Source organism: Amblyraja radiata, chromosome 1 (assembly GCF_010909765.2).
Source record: "Amblyraja radiata isolate CabotCenter1 chromosome 1, sAmbRad1.1.pri, whole genome shotgun sequence".
Classification (NCBI taxonomy): Eukaryota; Metazoa; Chordata; class Chondrichthyes; order Rajiformes; family Rajidae; genus Amblyraja; species Amblyraja radiata.
In genome coordinates this window covers 18,462,395-18,484,811 of record NC_045956.1, presented here as the reverse complement: position 1 = coordinate 18,484,811, position 22,417 = coordinate 18,462,395, and positions in this window count along the sequence as shown.

The window sequence follows — 22,417 nt, the reverse complement described above, 5'->3', positions numbered from 1 at the left end:
AGTATCAAACAATTAAAAAATAAAAATATTTTAAAATGCGTTGGATTTTGAACTTCAAGAATCAAGAATCAAGTCAAGAGTGTTTTATTGTCATATGTCCCAGATAGAACGATGAAATTCTTACTTGCTGCAGCACCAGAATATATAATAATAAATAATATAACAAAAACTCAGAAAAAAAGAACAATAACAGTGCAATAATAATAGTAATAATAATAATAATAATAATAATAATAATAATAATAATAATAATAATAATAATAATAATAATAACAATAATAATAATAATAATAATAATAATAATAGTTGTAGATTGGTTATTTCCTATTAACCAATTGTAGTGCTTGTTAGTAGTTGCTCCGCCCAATATGCATTTTGTATTAGCAAGAGTTTGCCTACGCCATTCAGTATGAGTAGCTGCTAGGAACTGTTATGCCCTGCAGACTGATTCTGTAAGTACATTTAGTAAACATGTGTTGTATCCTGATATGTGTTTGACTCAACTCATTACGTGGTGTCAGAAGTGGGATCCTGTGCTGGGTTTCCCAGCCCAGCGACTGATGTCTAGCCAAACCCATGCTTCCCTGCCTGTGTCCCAGCAGCTTTTGCAGCCACAAGTTCGTTCTCCGCCTGCGGTCCAGAAACAACTACAATTCAAACGCGATACACAGAAAAGTTTTTTTGACAAATCCAGTAAGCCACTTAAACCTCTCACCAGAGGACAGGTGGTTCACCTCTAGACCAACAAGGGCTATGGCCGTCTGGGTCAGAATTGCGGCCCTGCCAAAGAACTACGCTCTTATCTGGTTGAAGCAGACAGAGCCATTTACAGACACAACCGTCAACATATCCTTCCAGTGAAGGAACCACGTCCTGCAGAGATCCTATAGCAAAGCAAGATAGTGCACCCCTGCGATAACCCATGGGCTGAGGTGTAGTACGCAATGTGAGCCTTTACGTCGGCCATTTCAGTAAACCTGACCCGACCCAACTTTGTATATCCCTCTCGCAGTGCAATCAGCGTTGCGGGGGAACAGTTTGTGTGTGTGATATAGTGTTAGATTCATGATTCATAATTCTGTTATTTTTTGTGAATGATTAATGTGTTAATAATGTGTTAATTATTATAATTCTGTTAATTTTCTTTTTTAATGTTTTGGATTCAAAGCCCCGGGATTGGGATCGGACTGTGCAAGGGTGGAGGGGGCACTGAGGGCAAAGAGGCTGTGCCCACACAGCAGTGTAAAAGGGGACACCTTTCCAATCCACGCTTCCCTCTTTCTGTCTCCGCTGTGCTTTTTCAAAATTGGTTGTTTATTTTTTCCTCAAAAAGACAAAGGCGGAGTGAGCGAGAGTGAGGGGCTGAGGCTTGCACTGACGGACCGAGTGAGCGAGTGTAGCCCAAGGAAAACCCGCCTGCTCCCCACCCCTTCTGCCCCGACAAATAACAAATGTAGCTTGCAAGATGCTGAGACCTGTAAACAGGGAGCAGCTGCCCACTGTGAACTATGTGGAGGACTATCTGGATTCAATCGAGTCTCTGCCTTTCGATCTCCAGAGGAACGTTTCTCTGATGAGGGAAATTGATGCTCAATACCAAGGTAAGAACTGGGGTACGAGCCAGACTCCCACCAAACTGCTGCAGCACTGGGGCGGGCCAAACTAAAGAGCCGTTCCAGCACTCAGCCATTTTGGCAGAAAGAGGAATAAATGTCCGACAGTCAGCGACGCAGAGGAGTAGTGAAGAGCAGACCGGTCCGGATTTTGGGAGCCGGGCAGCGAGCGTGATGGGGGAAGAAACCGAAGGGCAGTCTGTTCTCAGCTTCGGATGTCATGCCCGCCCTCTTTCCCCCTGTCAGTGAGTCTCTTTAATGGGGCAGAGGGGCAGAGAGAAAATGAGGAGAAGATTTTCACCAAAGATTTTTGATTTTTACGAGGATGTTTCCCTAACCGGCTTCTGTCTCCGTACTAATACCTTTGCTCAGCTATGGCGGACAAAGATGGCGGAGACGGAAGCCGGTTACGGAAATGGGACCCCAAAGATTACCCATGAATCTGCCCATGATCCTACTACATATTTTTCGTTGAGTGCACTATCTTTCTTGCTATAGGATCTTTGGCGTCCTGTGACTCCATATCCAGATGTCTCGTGTTTTGTATTCCCTCCCACTACCGATCCTGCTGCTCCACTATCAGAGATCGTTTCCATCGCACCATCGTTCGGCACCTGTCCCACTTGGGCGTCATTTGCGCGTCACGCAGATGGCGTGCGAAGATTTTGTACATCCCAAAATCCTGGGGCACCGTGCGCCACCGCGGGTCACTGCCTACGTCACCACGCACCATGGACGCGTAATACGCACCATGCGTGCATCACGTGCGCGTCGTGACGTGCGCGCCATGCGTCATGACACGTAAATGACGCCTGTGGGACCGGCCCCTTATTCACACAGAGGGTGGTGCTTATCTCGAATAATCTGCCAAAGGAGGTAGATGGTGGAAGATACAATAACAGCATTTAAAGGGCAGCCCTCTAGATGGTCCAATTATAACATATAGCAATAACCAGCTGAGGACAGGCTGATGTAGTTCATCAGAAATCAAGATAGATTTTGGTTTCGAGAGAAACAAGAATCCAGATAGTGATAGAACATTGAATAAAGCTACAACATGTTTTCCTTACTCTCATACTCAATGCCTGATCACTGAAAGCAAACAGAAAGAAGCTAAAGATGCAAGCATACGCCTTATTTAGCATTGGGTCGACATGCAATGCCATTTTCAGGGAGCTATGGACTTGCACCACAAGATCCCTCTGTACACCAATGCTTCTTTGAGTCCATCCATTTACTCTGTTGTTTCATTGAGCATTTGACCTTCTAAAATGTATCGCATCTGTCTGGATTAAATGCCAGTTGCCATTTCTCAGCACAAATTTTCGATTGGTCTATATTCCATCGGACAATTGTGCACCTATTGGAAAGGGAAAGGAATTCTTTATTATGCTGCTGACTTGGTCTCTGGAGATCACTACCACTAAATGGAGTTTTATGTATACCGCTGGTGTGTTGGTACCTCATGCAAATGGGCAATTTACCAAAGTCAGTTCAACCACAAGTGTGGACGTTGGAAATAGCTTACTGACAATATCATCCTATGTTGATTCACCTCCCAGGAGAGAATTTTACAACTTTTTTTTGTTTCCATCTCAAAATCTTTGACTTGTTTATTGTAAACAATTGGCGTGAGGTTATAAAATAAATAGCATGAATATCAATAATGCATATGTTTGTCATTATGCGGGCAGTGGTAAAGCATATGGACAGCATTGTCAGATGCAGCATAATGTAGAAAGTGTTTGTGTATCTCAATGTAAAAGCTGCCTGCAGATTTATTATGAATTGGAATATACCACATGCATTATTGCCATGTTGTAAAAGCTCGTTTGCTTTGGGAACAAGCTAGTTTGATTCAGCAACCTTATTCTATTTTTCCTTTGTCTGAGCTGTGTGGCAGTCTTGCTGTACGCACCTCAATATTGACAGCTATATCACATGGGAAGAGCCTTCTGTTTTTTCCTCTAATATCCACATACTTGCACATTCTTTAAGGTAGCAACTGGAATCAATAGCATTGACTGATTCCTGTTCATCGAAAGAACGTTATTGTGAAATTTACACCAATTATGAACTATTTTTTTCTCTTAATGTCACATTAGACCCCTCACCCTGCTTTCGACCCACCTCAAATCTCACAGACATGCATACGCACACACATGCACACGCGCGCATACACACATGCCCACACGCACACACATACGCAACAGATTTCGGATCACTGTTCCTTTTGCAATTTAATGACTCCTGCTTTTTAATTTTATAGAAGCCTGTTTTCTTTATTCCAGCCTTCGCTGGCTCAGGACATCACTAAAAGAAATAATTTAGCTCTGATTCTGTCTCCACAGATGCTGCCTGTCTTCTCTCTTACTCGTGCTTGACTATTTCTGGTATCCACAATAGTTTGCTTTTGTTTATTTGATGGATCCTAACAGCTTTTTCTAATTGAAATTAGGCACATCAAACTGGAGGTCTGTTCTAGATCAGTGCTTTTAAAATGTGTCCAGAATGGCCAATAAGACTGCCAAGGCTTAATTTTTCTTTTGTTGAAAGAACCGAAGACCGAAGCTGATTAATGCAAAAAGATCAGTCAAGTGCTTTAATCATTTCAAGGTTTCCTGTTTCACAAGCCCAAGACCGATAAATTAACGTATGGTGCAGCCATTAAATTAGGACACTTGAATTTGTTCTTGACATGTTAATGGCCATTCAGTCAATCAATAACATCAATCATGTGTGATAAAGTATCCGCTAGTATCGGTTTAAACGGGTTAAAAATGATCGCTGTATTTTTGACTTCTGAAGTTTCACCACATTAACATCAATGAAGAGCTATCCAAAGGATTATAGAGAACAAAACATAACACACAATCTTCTGAAAAGGAGAACAATCCTACACTGGATTTATAGGGCAGTAAGGCTGTTATTTGACTCGGGAATAATGCTAAAGGCTATCACAAGGGAGATACATTGATGCTATGAATTTCCTGTATCTTTACTATAATGTTGTAAGTGCATTAAAAATTGAATGATAGATCTGGCATTACTGTTTTTTTCAGGGCTGGAATAGGCAGAGTAATTGATATCATTAATAATTTTAAGTGAGATGTTGACACCATTCAGTGATATAATTAATGAAGGTCCTCAATTGGTGTACTTTGCTCAACTCCAATCTTGGTGCATCTATGTAATAGTATGTTGACAGAAACATTCCAAGCCCAGCAAAGTTCTCCTAATTTGAGCAACATTTTATTTACGTTATTTTTAAAACCAATTCGAACAGGTTTTTTCTTCCAGAAGCTTAACTTTCTTTTATTACTTGTTGGTGAAGTTTATGATGTGTCTCGCTGCAGTATTTCTTTCCTCAGCCGTGACAAACTATTCCAATTTCATGGTTAGTCGCTTCATCGATTTGGAGTAAAGATTTCAGTCTTTATCTACTGCTGTAGCAGCAGGCATCTCATTATTGCAGGTACATTAGCTGCCCTAATCACCTGCAATTTATACCACACACTGAACTACACATCTTCTAATGGCTGCCAATGGCACTTGCAACTATTGAAGTTTCATGCCATACTGAAGTTTACAAAGTATTTTTGGAGAGGGCAAAAACGTTTTGCCACATGAATTCTCTTTTCACATGTTGATCTTTCTAAATATTAATATTTTAGCGACATCACATTGAATGGCGGTGCTGGCTTGAAGGGCCGAATGGCCTACTCCTGTCTTATTGTCTTATCACTTTCAAAGGAACAAATGCAGGAGTTTTCTTTCCTAATATCCATTTTTTATAAAGTGGAAATGGCCATTTTCTTTTGCGGACGGCACAGAGGCGCAGCAGTAGAGTTGCTGCCTTACAGCGCCAGAACCAGGTTCGATCCTGACCAAGGGTGTTCTCCGGATGGGGATGGTACATTCTACCTGTGATCGTGTTGGTTTTCTCCGGGTGCTCTGGTTTCCTCCCATACTCCAAAGAAGTACAGGTTTGTAGATTAATTGGCTTTGGTAAAAAAATATATAAATTGTCCCTTTTATGTGTACGGGGTGATAGCTGATCAGTGCAGACTCAGTGGGCCGAAGGGCCTGATTCCGTGCTGTATCTCTAAACTAAACTAAAGGATCATACAGATAAGAAAATAACCATCATTTTAATGAAAACAAATTCAGGACACAAGCTTTACTGAGATACTGTTTGAGTATTTATAAGAATAAATCGGCTACCTACAAGCTTTAGTGTTGATTTCATTGTGCAAATCAAGAATGTCCTGTTGGCAAACACTAACCATCAGTATAAGAGCTGGCATCTCACTTTGAGCCTACTTGGGATTCAAAACTGAAAAGGGGAATATTTCTTTCTGGCTAAAGAGCAGGAAGTGTGTATCCCAAGAAGGTTTTGTCTGTCCATATTAATCACTAAAATCTAGTGAGCTGGTAAAATTAATAATGAAGAAGCTCAATGGCGTCACAGAATGTTGTATTTTAATTCACAAGGGCTGCAATACAAAGTGTTGCTTTAGTTGTTCAGAGGCTTAGTCAGTGCTGCCTTTAGCTCATGGCACAGGACCTAGAAGAGGCGTTGCCTTGCACAGTATAATTCCCCACATTCCTACCACGTAATGGGTAAAGCATTAAATTATGATATTTTAAAATTTATGAACTTGAAATGTCAACCCATTCCGTCATTCTCTCCGCTACATGGCTTGTTAAGTGTTTCCGGCATTTCCTCTTCTTATTGAATTATGAGGCGACGTTTGAAAATTGTAATTTTTATTCTCTAGAACAGTGATCTTGATATCCGTACGTCTGAGTACTATGGAGCTGACAAGTAGAAGTACTTTTTGAGGATATGGCTCAGGCAATGGCTCTCAGAATTGCTCATTTGATGTATAACTTGCAACTCTTTAAAACCTGCAATTCTTGTATTACAATACTAATGTTTATTACATTTTACCCTAGAAGAGTAATTATAGCTCTTTTCCTATTGGAAACTGTGAGCACTTGGATACCAGTTTAAAACCAATAGAATACTTTGAACATTTACATATATTCCCAATATCAATGCAGGTACCCTGCTGTGGCACTAAGCCAAAAGGAGCAAAGAGCAAATGAAAGCACAAAAGTAAATTCAGATCCTTTTGAGGAGTGGAAGAACACTTTCTTCTTTGCGCCCGGTAGAAGAGGCAAATGCAACAATTGAATTGTGCAATTCAAAGAATCAAATCTTAAAAGCAACTGGTGGAATTGACTAAGTGTCCAACACATAAAAGAGCCACTTTGAATTATCATCTCGCACAGAACTTAACTTCAAAAGGATTGTGCATCAGAGGGTTAGCGATAGATCAATCTAAGAGCCGGATAATTAAATAAATGCAATGAATAAATTAGCTCAATTTAGTTTTGATGAAATATGTATTTATTTGAAGACCAGTTTACAGGACTTTCCACATCTATAGCAACATATTTAATATGATGGTGAGTGTGCACAGGGCACATTGCTCTTATGTCTCTTTTGCGTAATGGTGGCTGTAAATGTAGCAGAGGTTGCAAATGCAAAGCAAAGTATGATATTCTTGAAATGGGATTCAAGACATTTTTATTTAGCAACACATTTAACAAATGTGGAAGCTATACTGATTGGATTCAGGGAATTAATCCGTGGAAACGGCAAGGCCGGCATTGGAAAACATTTTGGCGGCAGCAGTTGTAACTAAGGTAGATCAAGAGAAGATGTTCTAGAATGTGGTAGAGCCAATTTTATCCCATGGAGGAATGAGTTAATAAAAGTGGACCAGAACCACCTAGGTAATGGTACATCAGTGTCGGAGAAGCCGGAGATGTTCAGGAAGCCAAGAGATCTAGACTAAAACATTCTTACTTTGAGAACATGAGGTGAATCCATTAACCCTTCAAGGAGTTTGCAAATCTAAACACAAATGGATAACAGGGATGGTAATTGTAAATGGCCATCCATCCTATAGCATAGACCATGATCTTTTTTCCGATAAGACCAAAATAATTGTATGGTAAGTCAAAATTAGAAGTTTATTTCGATAAAAAGAGAAGAAAATGGCAGGAAGCTTGAAAGAGTTTTGAAGCTACAGAAGTGAGATTAAAAAGAAAATTAGTAAAGCAGAGTTTGATGAAAACAATATCGGCAAGTAAAATCATGGAAAAATTGTTGGCAAGTATGTGAAAGAGGATAAAAAGGAAGCAGTAGCTCCATTGGAGAACCGTTTAGAAGGATGAGGGGGCACCTCATCCTAAACTATTTCCACTCCCACTGGTGGAAACATCCTCTCCACATTTACTCTATCCAGGCCTTTCACAATTTGGTTGATGCAGGAGCTTGATCGCCCCGATGCAGAGGGCCCGACCGCTGGCTATGGGAGCCAAGATCGTCCCGTTAACGGAGGGCTCGAGGCCTCCGACCGCGGGAGAACAAAGAAGGGAAGAGATTGAACTTTTTTTTGCCTTCCATCACAGTGATGAATGTGGAGTAGTCACTGTGGTGGTTGCTCATGTTAAAATGTATTTTGTGTGTTTTGTTGCTTTTTAACGGTATGACTGTATGGCAAATCAAATTCCCCGTATGCTGCAAAATATACTTGGCTAATAAAGTATGATTATGATTATGATTATTATGTTTATGATTATGAAAATACTTGCACTGTCTTGTCTGCTCTGCAGTACTCAGACGTATGGATATCAAGTCTCTGCTGCAGTAACAGATGGTATGCAATCTGTCCCTTGAGAGGGCAGCATAATTTTGAGTGAGAAACGATGGCAAGAGCATGAAGAGAAGGATAAAGAGCAGAAAGGAGGATACGGAGGAGGAAGCATGGCAAAATACAAGAGGAAGCAGATCTACTGCATAAGCAAAATCTTACTGCAGGGGATCTGTGTGTTCAAATTACTGTGACAGGTATTAATAACCACAGACACAAAAGGGTGGAGTAACTCAACCTCTCTTTGACACTGGACACAAAATGCTGGAGTCATTCAGTGGGTGAGGCAGCATCTATGGAGAGAAGGAATGGGCGGCGTTTCGGGTTGAAACCCTTCTTCAGACTCTGAGTCTGAAGTCTCGAGTCCGAAGAAGGGTCTCGAAAAGCATCTCTCCATTTGTGTCTACCTTTGATTTTACCAGCACCTGCAGTTCTTTCTTATATACTCTCTTTGACATTAGTAACGTCACCTTCCCTTTAATATTGTAAATGGCCATCCATCCTATAGCATAGACCATGATCTTTTTTCCGATAAGACCAAAATAATAAATGTTAACTTTATAAATGTACCAAAAATAAATGTCTGTGCAGAGAATTCCACAGATTCACAACTCTCTGGATGAAAAAGTTTTTCCTCATCTCAGTCCTGAATGGTCTACCCCTTATTCTTAAAGCATCTGCAGTTCTTCCTACAACAGGTCTGGCTCTATGGATACTGTGGAGGGGAATGGCTGGTCAGGGTGGAGCAGCAGCAGCAGCAGTCAGCTCGGTGGCATTGAGCATGGTTCTGAGGCACAATGAGGAAGGGCAAATTCAGACAGAGCTGTAGTGATAGGAGACTGATTAGTTAAGGGGGCGGACAGGAGATTCTGTGGTAGTAAATGAGACTCCAGGATGATGTGTGGCCTCCCTGATGGGAACATTAGGCAGGCAGTTACTGTCTTCATCAAACTTTACAGATCACTGTGGTCCCTTTTCATCAGCCGTACTGTCATAAGAACACTTAACATCAGAGGAGAATTGGTCCATTTAGCCTCTCCAGTTTGTTCTGCAACATACTGCGGTTCGCATTGATCTTTTCCTCTGCCTTGTTGTACAGCGGTTAGTTATCACATTCAATCATATTTTATATTTTTCGCATATTTATATAATGACATGAAAATGCCATTTGGCCCATTGAGTCTATGCTGGTTTGCAGAGCAATCACACTAATCACATTCCTCTGGTTATTTCCTATACCTGCTCTTTCAATGCTGCATTTTGTTTTTTGCTGTTTCCTCTGTGGTTGTACATTGCATCAATGTGATATATGAACATATCGAAAGGGTAAATGCACCTATGAATCATCATGTAATGATTATCAAAAAAGAAACAGATGATACACTGCCCAGTCCATCATGGTTTCTGACCTCCCCACCATCGAAGGGATTTACCAGAGTCGCTGCCTCAAAAAGGCAGCCAGCATCAACAGAGACCCACACCATCCTGGCCACACACTCATTTCACCCCTTCCACTGGGAAGAAGGTACAAGAGCCTGAGAACTGTAACGTCCAGGTTCAGGAACAGCTTCGTCCCAACAGACATTCAGCTATTAAACACCACAACCTCAAATAAACTCTGAACTACATTGACTATTATTGTTATTATTGCACTATTAATGTTTGTTTTTTTGTGTGCACATATGTGTGCATGAGTGTGTGTATATATATATATATACTAGACTAAGACATCACACAGGAGGGCTGGTCACCCAATGCAATATTCCACCTCTCCACCAATTCCAATATTGCTGGTCAGTGGGGGGGGGGGGGGGGGGTTTGTGTCGCACTAGTATGGATGTTGTGGGCCAAAGGGACTGGTTTCCAGAGGGCTAGTATGGACATTGTGGGCCAAATGGATTCTTAGGCTGGCAGCTCAGTCACTGAGGCCAGGCAGCACAGTCACTGAGGCCTGGCAGTACAGTCACTCAGACCTGGTATGCTGGCAGCTGAGAAACTGCCAGAAATTCTGCCCAAAACAGGTGACAGACTGTGAGAGAGAATGGGGAGAGGGTGGACTGAATGGATTATTGGGCTGGCAGTTCAGTCACGGCTGGTGGGCTGGCAGTTCACTTACTCATGGCTGGTGGGCTGGCAGTGCAGTCACTCACGGCTTGTGGGCTGGCAATTCAGTTACTTACAACTGGTGGGCTGGCAGTTCACCTACTCACGGTTGGTGGGCTGGCAGTGCAGTCACTCACGGCTGGCAGTTCAGTCACTTACAGCTGGTGGGCTGGCAGTTCACTTACTCACGGCTCGTGGGCTGGCAGTGCAGTCATTCACGGCTCGTGGGCTGGCAGTTCAGTCACTTACAGCCGGTGGGCTGGCAGTTCACTTACTCACGGCTGGTGGGCTGGCAGTGCAGTCACTCACGCCCGGTATGCTGGCAGTTCACTCAGTCACCCCAACTCCCTTCACTCCCCCCCCACGCCACTCTGCTCCTTGCCATTCCCCTTCCCCTCACGCATTCAATCCATCTCCCGACAACCTCCCCCCATGGCACTCTTAGTGGCTCTCCCACAGAGCATCCATTCCTGCCTATTAGGTTCTCATTGTGATGAAGAACACGCAGGCATGAAAAGTTTAAAATGAGAATGACTCTTAAAATATATCAATTTAAATGTTAAAGACGAGAATTATTAAGTTCTTTCTTGTTGTGTCTCTTGTTGCTGCTCACTGCTTCTTTATGTCTCTTTGCTGTTGATAAAAGAAAGAGACAATTTAAATATAGAGAGATTGAGCAGTCAAATTTTAACAAAGAATATCTGAGAATTTATCTCAGAAGCCATCATTCAACGAAGCACGCTTTTAATGACACATTCTTGGTCGATGTTCCATCCTTCAGGTAAACTTTGACATTTCCCTTCATCTTTCCTCGGCTAAGAGACATATAGTTTTCCATGCTGAAATACCGGTTTGTCGAGGTAGATCAACACCTTCTGCATTGTTTGTCCTTGTGCTTTATGGATCGTCATCGCAAAACTTGATTGAATGGGGAATTGGGTCTGCTGAAGGGGAATGTCTTCACCTTCTGTTAAATTGAGTGCATACACTGCTCTCTGCTCAGCATTCAGCAGAGGCACATTCTCCTCAACAAATTGCTGTGGTTCAGTTCTATCGTATTGCAAGTCCTGCAGCAATTCTGGATTGTCATCATCAAGGTGCATCCTTCCATTTCTTGGTTGTGGCAAATTAAAGAATTCCATTGTTTTGTTGTAATTCTCAAACCTCTGGACTCACTGAGGAATCTGTGCAAAACACTTTTTGAGGCGGGGGCTGTCGAGGTGGGGCGGGGGGTGGCAAACGTCCTGCAGCTGAGGGAGGGGGACGGCTTCAGGTGGGGGCTCTCGTGGGCTGATGAGGGAGGGGGGTGTCCTGCAGCGGGGGATGGGGGCGGCTTCAGGAAGGGGAGCATCCTTTAGCCAGGCGGAGGGCAGCGACTTGAGGTGGGGGATGTCAGTGGGGAGGGGGGGGGGAGCGACCTACTCATGGCCTCTAGACTCACTCACTGCCTTGGGACTAACTCATGGTCTCTGGACTGACTCAAGTGGAGATATAAATTCTCACTGTATTCTACTGAAACCAGGCCTTGCAATCCAGTCGTCTGCACTTGCCTTTCCTGCTGTGATCAACCAACACAAAATGGGCAAGATGGTTTTAAAGATGGACAGGCAAACAATTGCTCACTTCTGCAGAATTTGAAGAAATAGCATTAGCACTAGTTTGTTAGGCACAGTCAGCTGATCCTTTAAAAAAAAAAAGATGCCATGACTTGACAAGCGTTCTAAAATGAATTGCTAAAATTAGACAGAAAATCATCCCAAAAGGTGGAAATGCTTTCCTCATTTTAGGTTAACCTGCACCCACCAGCACCTATCCTCCTGCTCCAATTCCCCTTTTACATTTAAATTTTTTTAAATTTTTATAAAATAAATTTTTATTAGAGGCATTTGCATATCATAATCCAAACCGGTACAGACTTTGTTTAGCAGTTATATATTAAGTATCCAGGTTTCCAGGGACCCAGTTACCAAAGTAGCTGGGATCCTCCTTTATCGGTTATCTATAAACATTGCCTCTAATTATTTATTTATATTTATAGATAGAAAAAAAGAAAGAAAGAAAGAAAGAAATTAGAAAAATAGAATAAACTATCAATAATACAACTTGGGAGATAGGTCCGTAAGTCAGAGAACATAACTATTCATCTAGTCCTGGGTTCAGGCTTCAGTCCGGCCTCCGTGCCGGTCCGATCTACCCCTTCAAGTAATCTATAAATGGAAACCATATTCTAATACCCCTTTACATTTCACCACCAAATCTATGAATCCCATCCCGGGCCAGGTATCTCATCCTATTCCAGCATCTCGTTCAGAATGATCCTGGTAAACTGAACAATCTTGTAGGCACCTAGAACCTGGAACACTGGAAGAGGAACGTATGAAGGAACTGCAGATGCAGGTTTAAACCAAAGACAGACACAAAATGCTGGAGTAACTCAGCGGGACAGGCAGCATCTCTGGAGAGAAGGAAGGGGTGACATTTTGGATTGAGACCCTTCTTTCGACATTGGAAGCGGAAACTGCTCTCTGACACGAGGGTCATAGAGTCATAGAGTGATACAGTGTGGAAACAGGCCCTTCGGCCCCACTCGCCCACACTGGCCAACAATGTCCCAACTACCCTAGTCCCACGTGCCTGCGTTTGGTCCATAACCCTCCAAACCTGTCCTATCCATGTACCTGTCCAACTGTTTCTTAAATGGTGAGATGGTCCCAGCCTCAACTACCTCCTCTGGCAGCTTGTTCCATACACCCACCACCCTCTGTGTGAAAGAGTTACCCCTCAGATTCCTAAATGAGGTTCAGTTGGCCAAGGATCCTCTTTGTCAGTTATAATCTGTCGGAGGGTTAGCAATTTGATGTTCTTCAATGACAGTTGTAAGCGAATCCAAGGTATTGTTACAGCAGGTGAATAGGCTGCTCGATCTCATCTCATGTGATGTCTGATTTTCTTGGTTAGGTAAATTGCACATTTGCACATTTGTCACCTTTTATGAATCAAAGTGGATTCTAATCTCTGCTCGGCTAATATTCAACTGTGGCTTGTGAGTCATTCTTGTAATTCCAGCAGTCGACATGATTCCTTCATTCAATAGCAGTCCTCACCAGCATTTGTCAGCTCTGGCAGGTTAAAGACTGGTTGCTGAGTAACGAGGGTGATCCTCACAAGATGTGTCTCCTGATTCCAGTCCTGAACCAACATGAGTAGTCACAGCAGGATTACAATGAGTCTCGTGCTGCCTCTTGAAGTGTTAGAGAGCACACAATCAACATCCTCAAGCAGTTGCCCTGCTGCCCAGAGGAGTCCTGCAGCACTCAGCTGCCTGGAAGGCAAGGACTGAGGTCCCCTCTTACACACTGAATAACCTGGCCTCCACAAGCGTGCAAAACATTACAGTATCGCACAGTAGCGTACAAAAACTTACAGAATAATGAAAGGCATAGATAGAGTGGATGTGGAAAATATTTTTCCACTGGTTGGAGAGTCTAGGACCAGAGGCCATAGCCTCAGAATTAAAGGGCGCTCTTTTAGAAAGGAGGTGAGGAGGAACTACTTTAGTCAGAGGGTAGTTAATCTGTGGAACTCATTGTCTCAGAGGGCTGTGGAGGCCAAGTCAGTGGATATTTTTAAGGCAGAGATAGACAAATTCTTGATGAGAACGGGTGTCAAGCATTATGTGGAGAAGGCAGGAAAATGGAATTAGGAGGCAGAGATCAACCTTGATTGAATGGCGGAGTGGACTCGATGGGCCAAATGGCCTAATTCTACTTAACTTGTGAACTCATGAAATCTGTTGTCATCTTAAGGTGTAAAGCACAGTACAAAAATGAGTACGACATTGATCGGCAAGTGGAAGCATAGAGTTTGGAAGGGAAGCTCTCAAAGCTCTCTTTGATCTGCTTTCCTTTCTTAAGCAATACATTGGGGTCATGGTGCAAGTGAGAGCATGTTCATTTTGAATAGGATGTATGTATTTACCACTGAAAATTAACGTGTAGTATTTCAAACACATCAACACAATTGCAATGAACATGCCATTAAGTGGACCTGAATTAACCTTTAATGATTGTTGAATCATTCGCCATTCTTGAGACTATTTTAGACAATAGACAAGCTTAACTCAGTATATTATAATAGTAAGATTAAACGAGAACTTACCAGTTTGACGTTTGATCTTTATTTTATGAGGAGTTACGATGAGCGATTACGTGAAGAAGGCCGTCAACCCGCATGCGCGTCAATCTTCAAAGCAGCGGTGTGAAATCACAGATAACAGTTGTTGAACTAAAATAGTAAGATTAGAGCTGACTAGAACTTCCAGAAGATCTTTATTTTACGTTGGTCGGGAGTGGAGGGCACGTAATCGCTCATCGTAACTCCTCATAAAATAAAGATCAAACTTCAAACTGGTAAGTTCTCGTTTAAGTGGTTGGTCCTGATGGTATACCCGGTCGTGTTCTAAAAACCTGTGCGGACCAACTGGCGGGAGTTTTTACGGACATTTTCAACCTCTCACTTCTGAGGTCTGAGGTCCCCACCTGCTTTAAAAGGGCATCAATTATACCGGTGCCCAAGAAGAGTAAGGTGACATGCCTCAATGACTATCGACCAGTGGCACTAACGCCGGTGGTGATGAAGTGCTTTGAGAGGTTGATCATGGAGCAAATCAACTCCTACATCGACAAAAACCTGGACCCACTGCAGTTTGCGTACCGCCACAACAGATCAACGGTGGATGCGATCTCGCTGGCCCTCCACTCCGCACTGGACCACTTGGACAACAAAAACTCATATGTCAGGCTGTTATTCATTGATTACAGCTCGGCATTTAACACAATCATCCCCTCCAAACTGGTTACCAAACTCGCAGAACTGGGTCTCTGCGCATCCCTCTGCAACTGGATCCTTGACTTCCTCGTCCACAGACCACAGTCTGTTCGTATTGGTGGAAATGTGTCAGCCTCAATAACAATCAGCACGGGAGCACCTCAAGGCTGCGTGCTCAGCCCCCTGCTGTACTCACTCTATACCCATGACTGCGTAGCGAACCACAGTGCGAACTCCATCATCAAGTTCGCTGACGACACCACTATTGTGGGGCGTATCACTGATGGGGATGAGTCAGAGTACAGAAGAGAGATCGAGCAACTGTCCATATGGTGCCAGCGCAATAACCTGGCCCTCAACACCAGCAAAACCAAGGAACTGATTGTGGACTTTGGAAGGAGTAGGAGGGGGACCCACAGCCCCATTTATATCAACGGGTCGATGGTTGAAAGGGTCAAGAGCTTCAAATTCCTGGGCGTGCACATCTCTGAAGATCTTTCCTGGTCCGAGAACACTAATGCAATCATCAAAAAAGCACATCAGCGCCTCTACTTTCTGAGAAGATTACGGAGAGTCGGATTGTCAAGGAAGACTCTCTCTAACTTCTACAGGTGCACAGTCGAGAGCATGCTGACCGGTTGCATCGTGGCTTGGTTCGGCAATTTGAGCGCCCTGGAGAGGAAAAGACTACAAAAAGTAGTAAACACTGCCCAGTCCATCATTGGCTCTGACCTTCCTTCCATCGAGGGGATTTATCGCAGTCGCTGCCTCAAAAAGGCTGGCAGTATCATCAAAGACCCACACCATCCTGGCCACACACTCATCTCCCTGCTACCTTCAGGTAGAAGGTAAAGGAGCCTGAAGACTGCAACAACCAGGTTCAGGAATAGTTACTTCCCCTCAGCCATCAGGCTATTAAACCTGGCTCGGACAAAACTCTGATTATTACCAACCACTTTCTGTTATTTGCACTATCAGTTTATTTATTCATGTGTGTATATATTTATATCATGGTATATGGACACATTTATCTGTTTTGTAGTAAATGCCTACTATTTTCTGTGTGCTTAAGCAAAGCAAGAATTTCATTGTCCTATCCAGGGACACATGACAATAAACTCACTTGAACTTGAATCTTACTATTTTACTTCGGAGTCACGTGAGTGAATACATGAAGATTTTGAAGCTCTGTGATTTCATGCCGTGGAAACCGAGTCCATGCATCACACACTGCATCAGTTGACCAGGATGAGTGAGAAAAATTAATGCATTCAGACATGACATAAATAAAAAATGCTGATGTTTTAATAATCAAAGAAATTAACAGTAACCCCTCACACCCAGGGGGAAACTGTAAAACAGAACCTAAAACAGAATTAGTAAAAGTTCCCGGTCTGGCGATAGTTTTGTTATAAAACCTTTGGTACGTCAGTTCATTAGACCATCCTGCAGCCGCTAGAATGTGGTCGAGAGGGACGTTCATATCCCTCGCTGCTGATGTAGATGCAGCCCTGGTGGAATGAGGTTTCAAAGTGCCAGTGTCCACTCCTGCACATGCCAGAACCTGTTTTATCCATCTTGACATGGTCTGCCCAGTAACCTTCCTATGAGGTTTGGTGTAGCTGATGAATAAGGATAATTCCGAGCCTCTGAGGCTCTTAGTGACCTTAATGTATTGTAGTATGTGAGATACCACACACAACCGTTGGTCTAAGGGGTAAGCCATACAACTTAATTTGAGCTACAACATCCCTGGTCTGCTCTGCTTTATGAGATCATCAACAAAAAAGGTGATGTTGTCGAAAGATGTAACCATGCTGTCCAGTCTAAGTTTATTTAACGTCTGGAATCGTTGTGCTGAGACCAGCACCATGAGCTTGACTACCTTAAGTGTGAGATTAGGCAAAGACAGAGATGAAGCTGGTGCCCACTGACGGAGCAGCATGAGGACCACGCTCACATCCCATATTTGTGAATATCTGGGCCTAGGGAGAGTTGAGTTAAAAATGCCCTTCATAAATCTAGTTATTAAGGGGTGAGATTCGACAGAGTGGTTCCCTGACCCCAGCCATAAGTAAGATGACAAAGAGCTCCTAGCACTATTTATGGCACTGTAACTGAGTTTCTGATCATGGAATAGTGATGAAAGGAACTCCAAAACATCGGTAATGGAAGCCGTGTCATAGGAAATATTCGCAAGAGAGCAGTACATCTCCCATTTCCTTATATGAGTGATGTATTGTTTCTGGGTGCTCTTCCTCCAGGCCGCAGTGATCACATCTACCGTACGATCTGAAAGCCCGAGCCCCAGGAATGGTCTCCTCAGAATCTGCAAACCAATAAATTTATCCGGTCATGAAGAGGATGGCTTTCCCCTGTCACAGGATGTACCAGGAGATATCTGCTTTTAGGGACAGCCATAAAAGGCTGTGTAATCATATCTAGGATGAGTGGGAACCAATGCTGACTAGGCCAGTCTGGTACTACCAATATGCCAGAGGCGGAGTGTTGCTTGATCTTGGCCAAGCATCGACTGATGAGGCAAATTGGGGAAACACATACAAGAATGTTCCACCCCAGTGTAACGAGAATGCATCTACTGCTACTGCCCCTGGGTCTGATTCCCATGAAACGTAATTTGGTCACTGATGATTTAGTCTGGATGCAAACACCATATCGAACGACAATGTCGTTAAATACTTCGTGATTCAACATCCATTCTTTGTTGTCATTGAATTCTCGTAACTTGGTGTCCGCCACCATGTTGTATCTACCTGGTAAGTAAATAACTGAAACCCAGATGTTTCTCGTAATACACCAGTGCCAAATGAGGTTAGACAATTTATCACAGGATACAGACTTACTTCCACCCATGTGATTAATGTATGCTACTGCTGTAGTGTTGTCAATCTGAAGTTGAACATACACATGATGCATATTGCTACAATAAGCCTTTAACCCATAGAGTGCTCCCAACAACTCTAAGTAGTTAATACCATATGACTGAAGCATCGATGATTCCTGCAGATTCCATCTGCCACCGCAGCTTGAGGCGGTGTTGGTAGCACCCCAACCTAGCGCACTGGCATCAGTTTGCAGGATAACTGATGGTGTATCAACTAACATAGTACTAGAACAATATCGAATATTGGTAACCCACCATTGTAACTCAGCAATGGCTTCAGCTGGCAACTGCATGGGTCTATCAAAGTGACCTCTATGATGTTTGTGTGCCTGCTCCTTTGCTCATTGTAAGTTTTGGTAGTGCAAAGGCCTGAACTGGGTAGCTGGGAAAGCAGCCACTAATTTGCCAACTATACTAGCCACATGTCTAATATAAGGTTGGTTCTTAACAATGAGATTGCTGCAGGCTTCAATTAATTCTAATTGCTTGCCCCAAGGCAGAGCCACTGACATGTGAATTGAGTTTATGGTGAAACCCAAATAATCAATTACTCTAGATGGTACCAATTTGGACTTAACTGGATGGATTAGAAACCCCAGTCTCTCAAACATAAGTTTGGTAGCTGACACAGATAATTCAGCTAATTCCATAGCCTTCCCAATGATTAAAATGTCATCCAAGTATGCCATGACTATGTGATTCTGTGCCCTGAGTAGCCCCAGGACTGGTTTTAGCAATTTAGTGAATAGTCTGGGGGGCTGAGGTTAATACATTAGGCAATGCTTTATATTGCCATATTGCTCCATCCAGCTAAACTTCAAATATCTCCTGTGGTCTTCATGAATGGCCACTGAATAGTAAGCATCTTTGAGGTCGATGCATGCCATGTAACATCCCTTGAAAACCAGTTGTTTGGCAGTAACAAAGATTTCCATTTTGAAGTGTTTAAACTGCACAAAGGTGTTAAGTTCAGTCAAATCAAGGATGATTCGGCATCCTCCATCCTTCTTTTGCCTAGTAAATATATTGGACAAAAACTGGTGAGACTCATGACTCGACCTCTCAATTACCCCTTTCTTGAGTAAAGATTCGATTTCACCTTGTGCATTCGCACACTCCTGTTGTGAAAGAACAAAAGTGCGGCTCGGTGTATGCTGTGTGGGTGGAGGCGAATTGAAAAATAACTCAATTTGGAAACCTTGTATACTGTGCAGTATAAACGGGTCAGATGTTATCCAATGCCATTTGTGAAAGAAATATTGTAATCTCCCCCCAACTTGTAACTGATCCATCGAAGATGTGTTACGCAAACAACCAGACTCACTTACCTCAGTGGTTATAGGCGGTATGGTGTTTGCTTCTGCCCCCGAGGTCTGGGGGGTAGGGCTGTTGGAGGGCGCCATCCACGCATCTTGAACATGGCCCGGCTTGGGCCCTGCCCTAAAAAAGGCCTATGTGTCTGTTGTTCTTGATGCCCACCATATCCGGCGAACCGTCTGATGTAGAGAGGAGGATAGGAGTACTGCCGCCGGAAGGATGAAGACTTGGAAGGTGTTGGGGCCTTGATAAGGCCAACTGTTTTAGCCTCATCATCCAGCTCCCTGACTTGCTTAGGCAGATCTTCCCCGAACAGAGGGTTTAGTGGTTGGATGTTCCCAGCCTTGTACAAAGCTGCAAACTTTGGGTTCAGAGCAGGACTGATGGCATTCTTTCGGAGGCAATTAATCTTAAAATGTGCATTGCACATTAATGCCATCGCGTCCTGCTGAACATCAGAGAGGGGCACCCCATCCACCGACCTGGCAAAGGCCGCGATGCCTGAGGCAACGAATCTTAAGATTTTTTGCAGTTTTCCCTCTTTGGCTCCGACGCCCCCTCCAATGTGTCCCCAGATGGAGTGATTCACTGCCGGGACATTCAATGAGGCCCAGTTTACTGGGGTATGGTATTTGGTAGTGGTTTCCACCATGGCCTGATCTTGGAGTTGGTGAGAGGCCAGGTAATTTATGCTCATGGCCAACTCCTCGCCCAGTAGTTCCCCTGTTAGGACAGGAATGGCAAATTTGGATGCCATGGGGGGTACTCCCAAGGATTGCCCATCATGCCTTGAAGCATGCTCCCCAGCTGTGCCTCCGTATTCTGAGTCAGTATAAAACTGGCCTTCTACGCTCCCCTCCTCACAGAGGGAGATATTATGCAGCCCTGGCACAGGTGCCGCTACCTTGGGTTCTCCATAATACCCGGGCTCAGGTAGCTCCCTTCTTTGGAGCATATTGCTTTGGAGCAACCTCTCCATTAGGTGCTCCATGTGGGTCAGTCTCCCAAAAACACTGCCCATAGAAGGAGGAGAATCGACCTATTACAAGCATGAGGTGCAATAGTAATTTAAAAAATAAATAAATAAATAAATGGTATCAGGACATGGTAATGGGAGGTAAAACAACAAAAACAGACTTGGTTGGTAGTCTTTCTGCGGAGTTTAATGTTATAATAGAGCGATTGTCCTTACTTTCTTTTTCTTTCTTTTCTAGGGTCTACTTTCTTACTTTACTTCCTTCTCTAACTTCTTTTCTAAGGGGCTTTCTTTTCCCAACACTCTCTTGCACTTCACGACTCTTGCGCACCTTCTTTACTTTCCTTACTTCTATCATTTTCTTAAAGCTTAAAAAAAAATGAAGCGGTACAAAAAATGTATTAAGATATATGTGTTGTGTGTTATTGTAATTTACCGTACTTCTAATAAAAATTTAAAAAAAAAAAAAAAAAAAAAAAAAAGAAGGAGGAGAATCCTCCTGGCCCGACTCATCCGAGTCCAGGGCCCTGACAGACTTCCTAATGGCTTTTCACCTCAGCGGGCAAGCCAAGGTGCTTACTGTCGGCACCAAGTCTGTGGGCGCTGGCTCCTCTGCTAGCGACCCTGAAGGCGAAATCAGCGGCCGCCCGCTACCCGCAGGTCCGCGGTCTTCAGTAGCCGGCTTCGCTGCGGCCCGCCTCTTCACCTTAGACATTTTGCCGCCAAGTTCGAGTACTCTGAGAAAAAACAGTAAACGAACCGGGAGCAACGACCTCAGATAAGTATAATCACTTACCTGAGCGTTTTAAACTTACCGCTGGAAGGAGCGACGCGCCTGCCAGTCAGTCGTTGCGCAATGCGTCAGACGTAATGACGCGCATGTGGGTTGGCGGCCTTCTTCACGTAGTCACTCACGTGACTCCGAAGTAAAATTATCCATATACCTTTAAATTTTTTTCTGCCTGCAATTATGTGGGTGGGATTTATACGTAGTCTGGGGCGTGGTTCGTGGCTAGGATTCTGGCGCAGATTCCCAAGTAGTAAAGGGCCTGTCCCACTTGGATGTCATTTGCGCGTTATGCAGGTGGTGCGGGAAGATTTTATGCATTCCAAAATCCTGGGGCACCGCGTGCGACCACGCATCACTGCCTACATCACCACTCACTATGCGCGCGTAATGCACGCCATGCGCACATCACGCAAGCGTCGCGGGCGTTGTGCGTTGTGACGCGTAAATGATGTCGCATAAATGACGCGCATATGATGCTCAAGTGGGACAGGCCCTTTAGTTTAGTTTGATGATGATGGGGAGGATAGACATAGTTTTCGACCATGCACGACCATGACCACGAGTATGATTGAAACGTACTTATACAAGAAGAAGCTTTGATTAATTATCTTACTGCTTTGTACATCAATAAAGAAACTATTAATCAAGAGACTTTCTGGAAGATTCATCTTTCGACGGCATTGAATGTCACGTGGAGGGCTCGTGGGTGCGTATCGATTACCTTCTGACCCACGGTCATCAATTAAAGTGACTATTGAGGGCTAAACCCTTGAGACGTCATAGAGACTGTTGCTACAGGTGGCCTGGCACCTCCATTAATCCAGACATAATTACAGGAGTCCCCCCAAAAATGTGGCACCTGGCCGGGTGAGGAGGCCGATCTCGACCACATCAAGCCTTCCATTCCAATTGGTGGGCTGATTTTGCCCCCCTGTGGCCGGGGCTCCGGAACTCCGGCCCATCTGGACTGGACAAGCTAGATGCAGGAAAAATGTTCCCAATGTTGGGTGAGTCCAGAACCAGGGGCCACAGTCTTAGAATAAAGGGGAGGCCATTTAAGACTGAGGAGAGAAAAAACATTTTCACCCAGAGAGTTCTGAATTTGTGGAATTCCCTGCCACAGAGGGCAGTGGAGGCCAATTCACTGGATGGATTTAA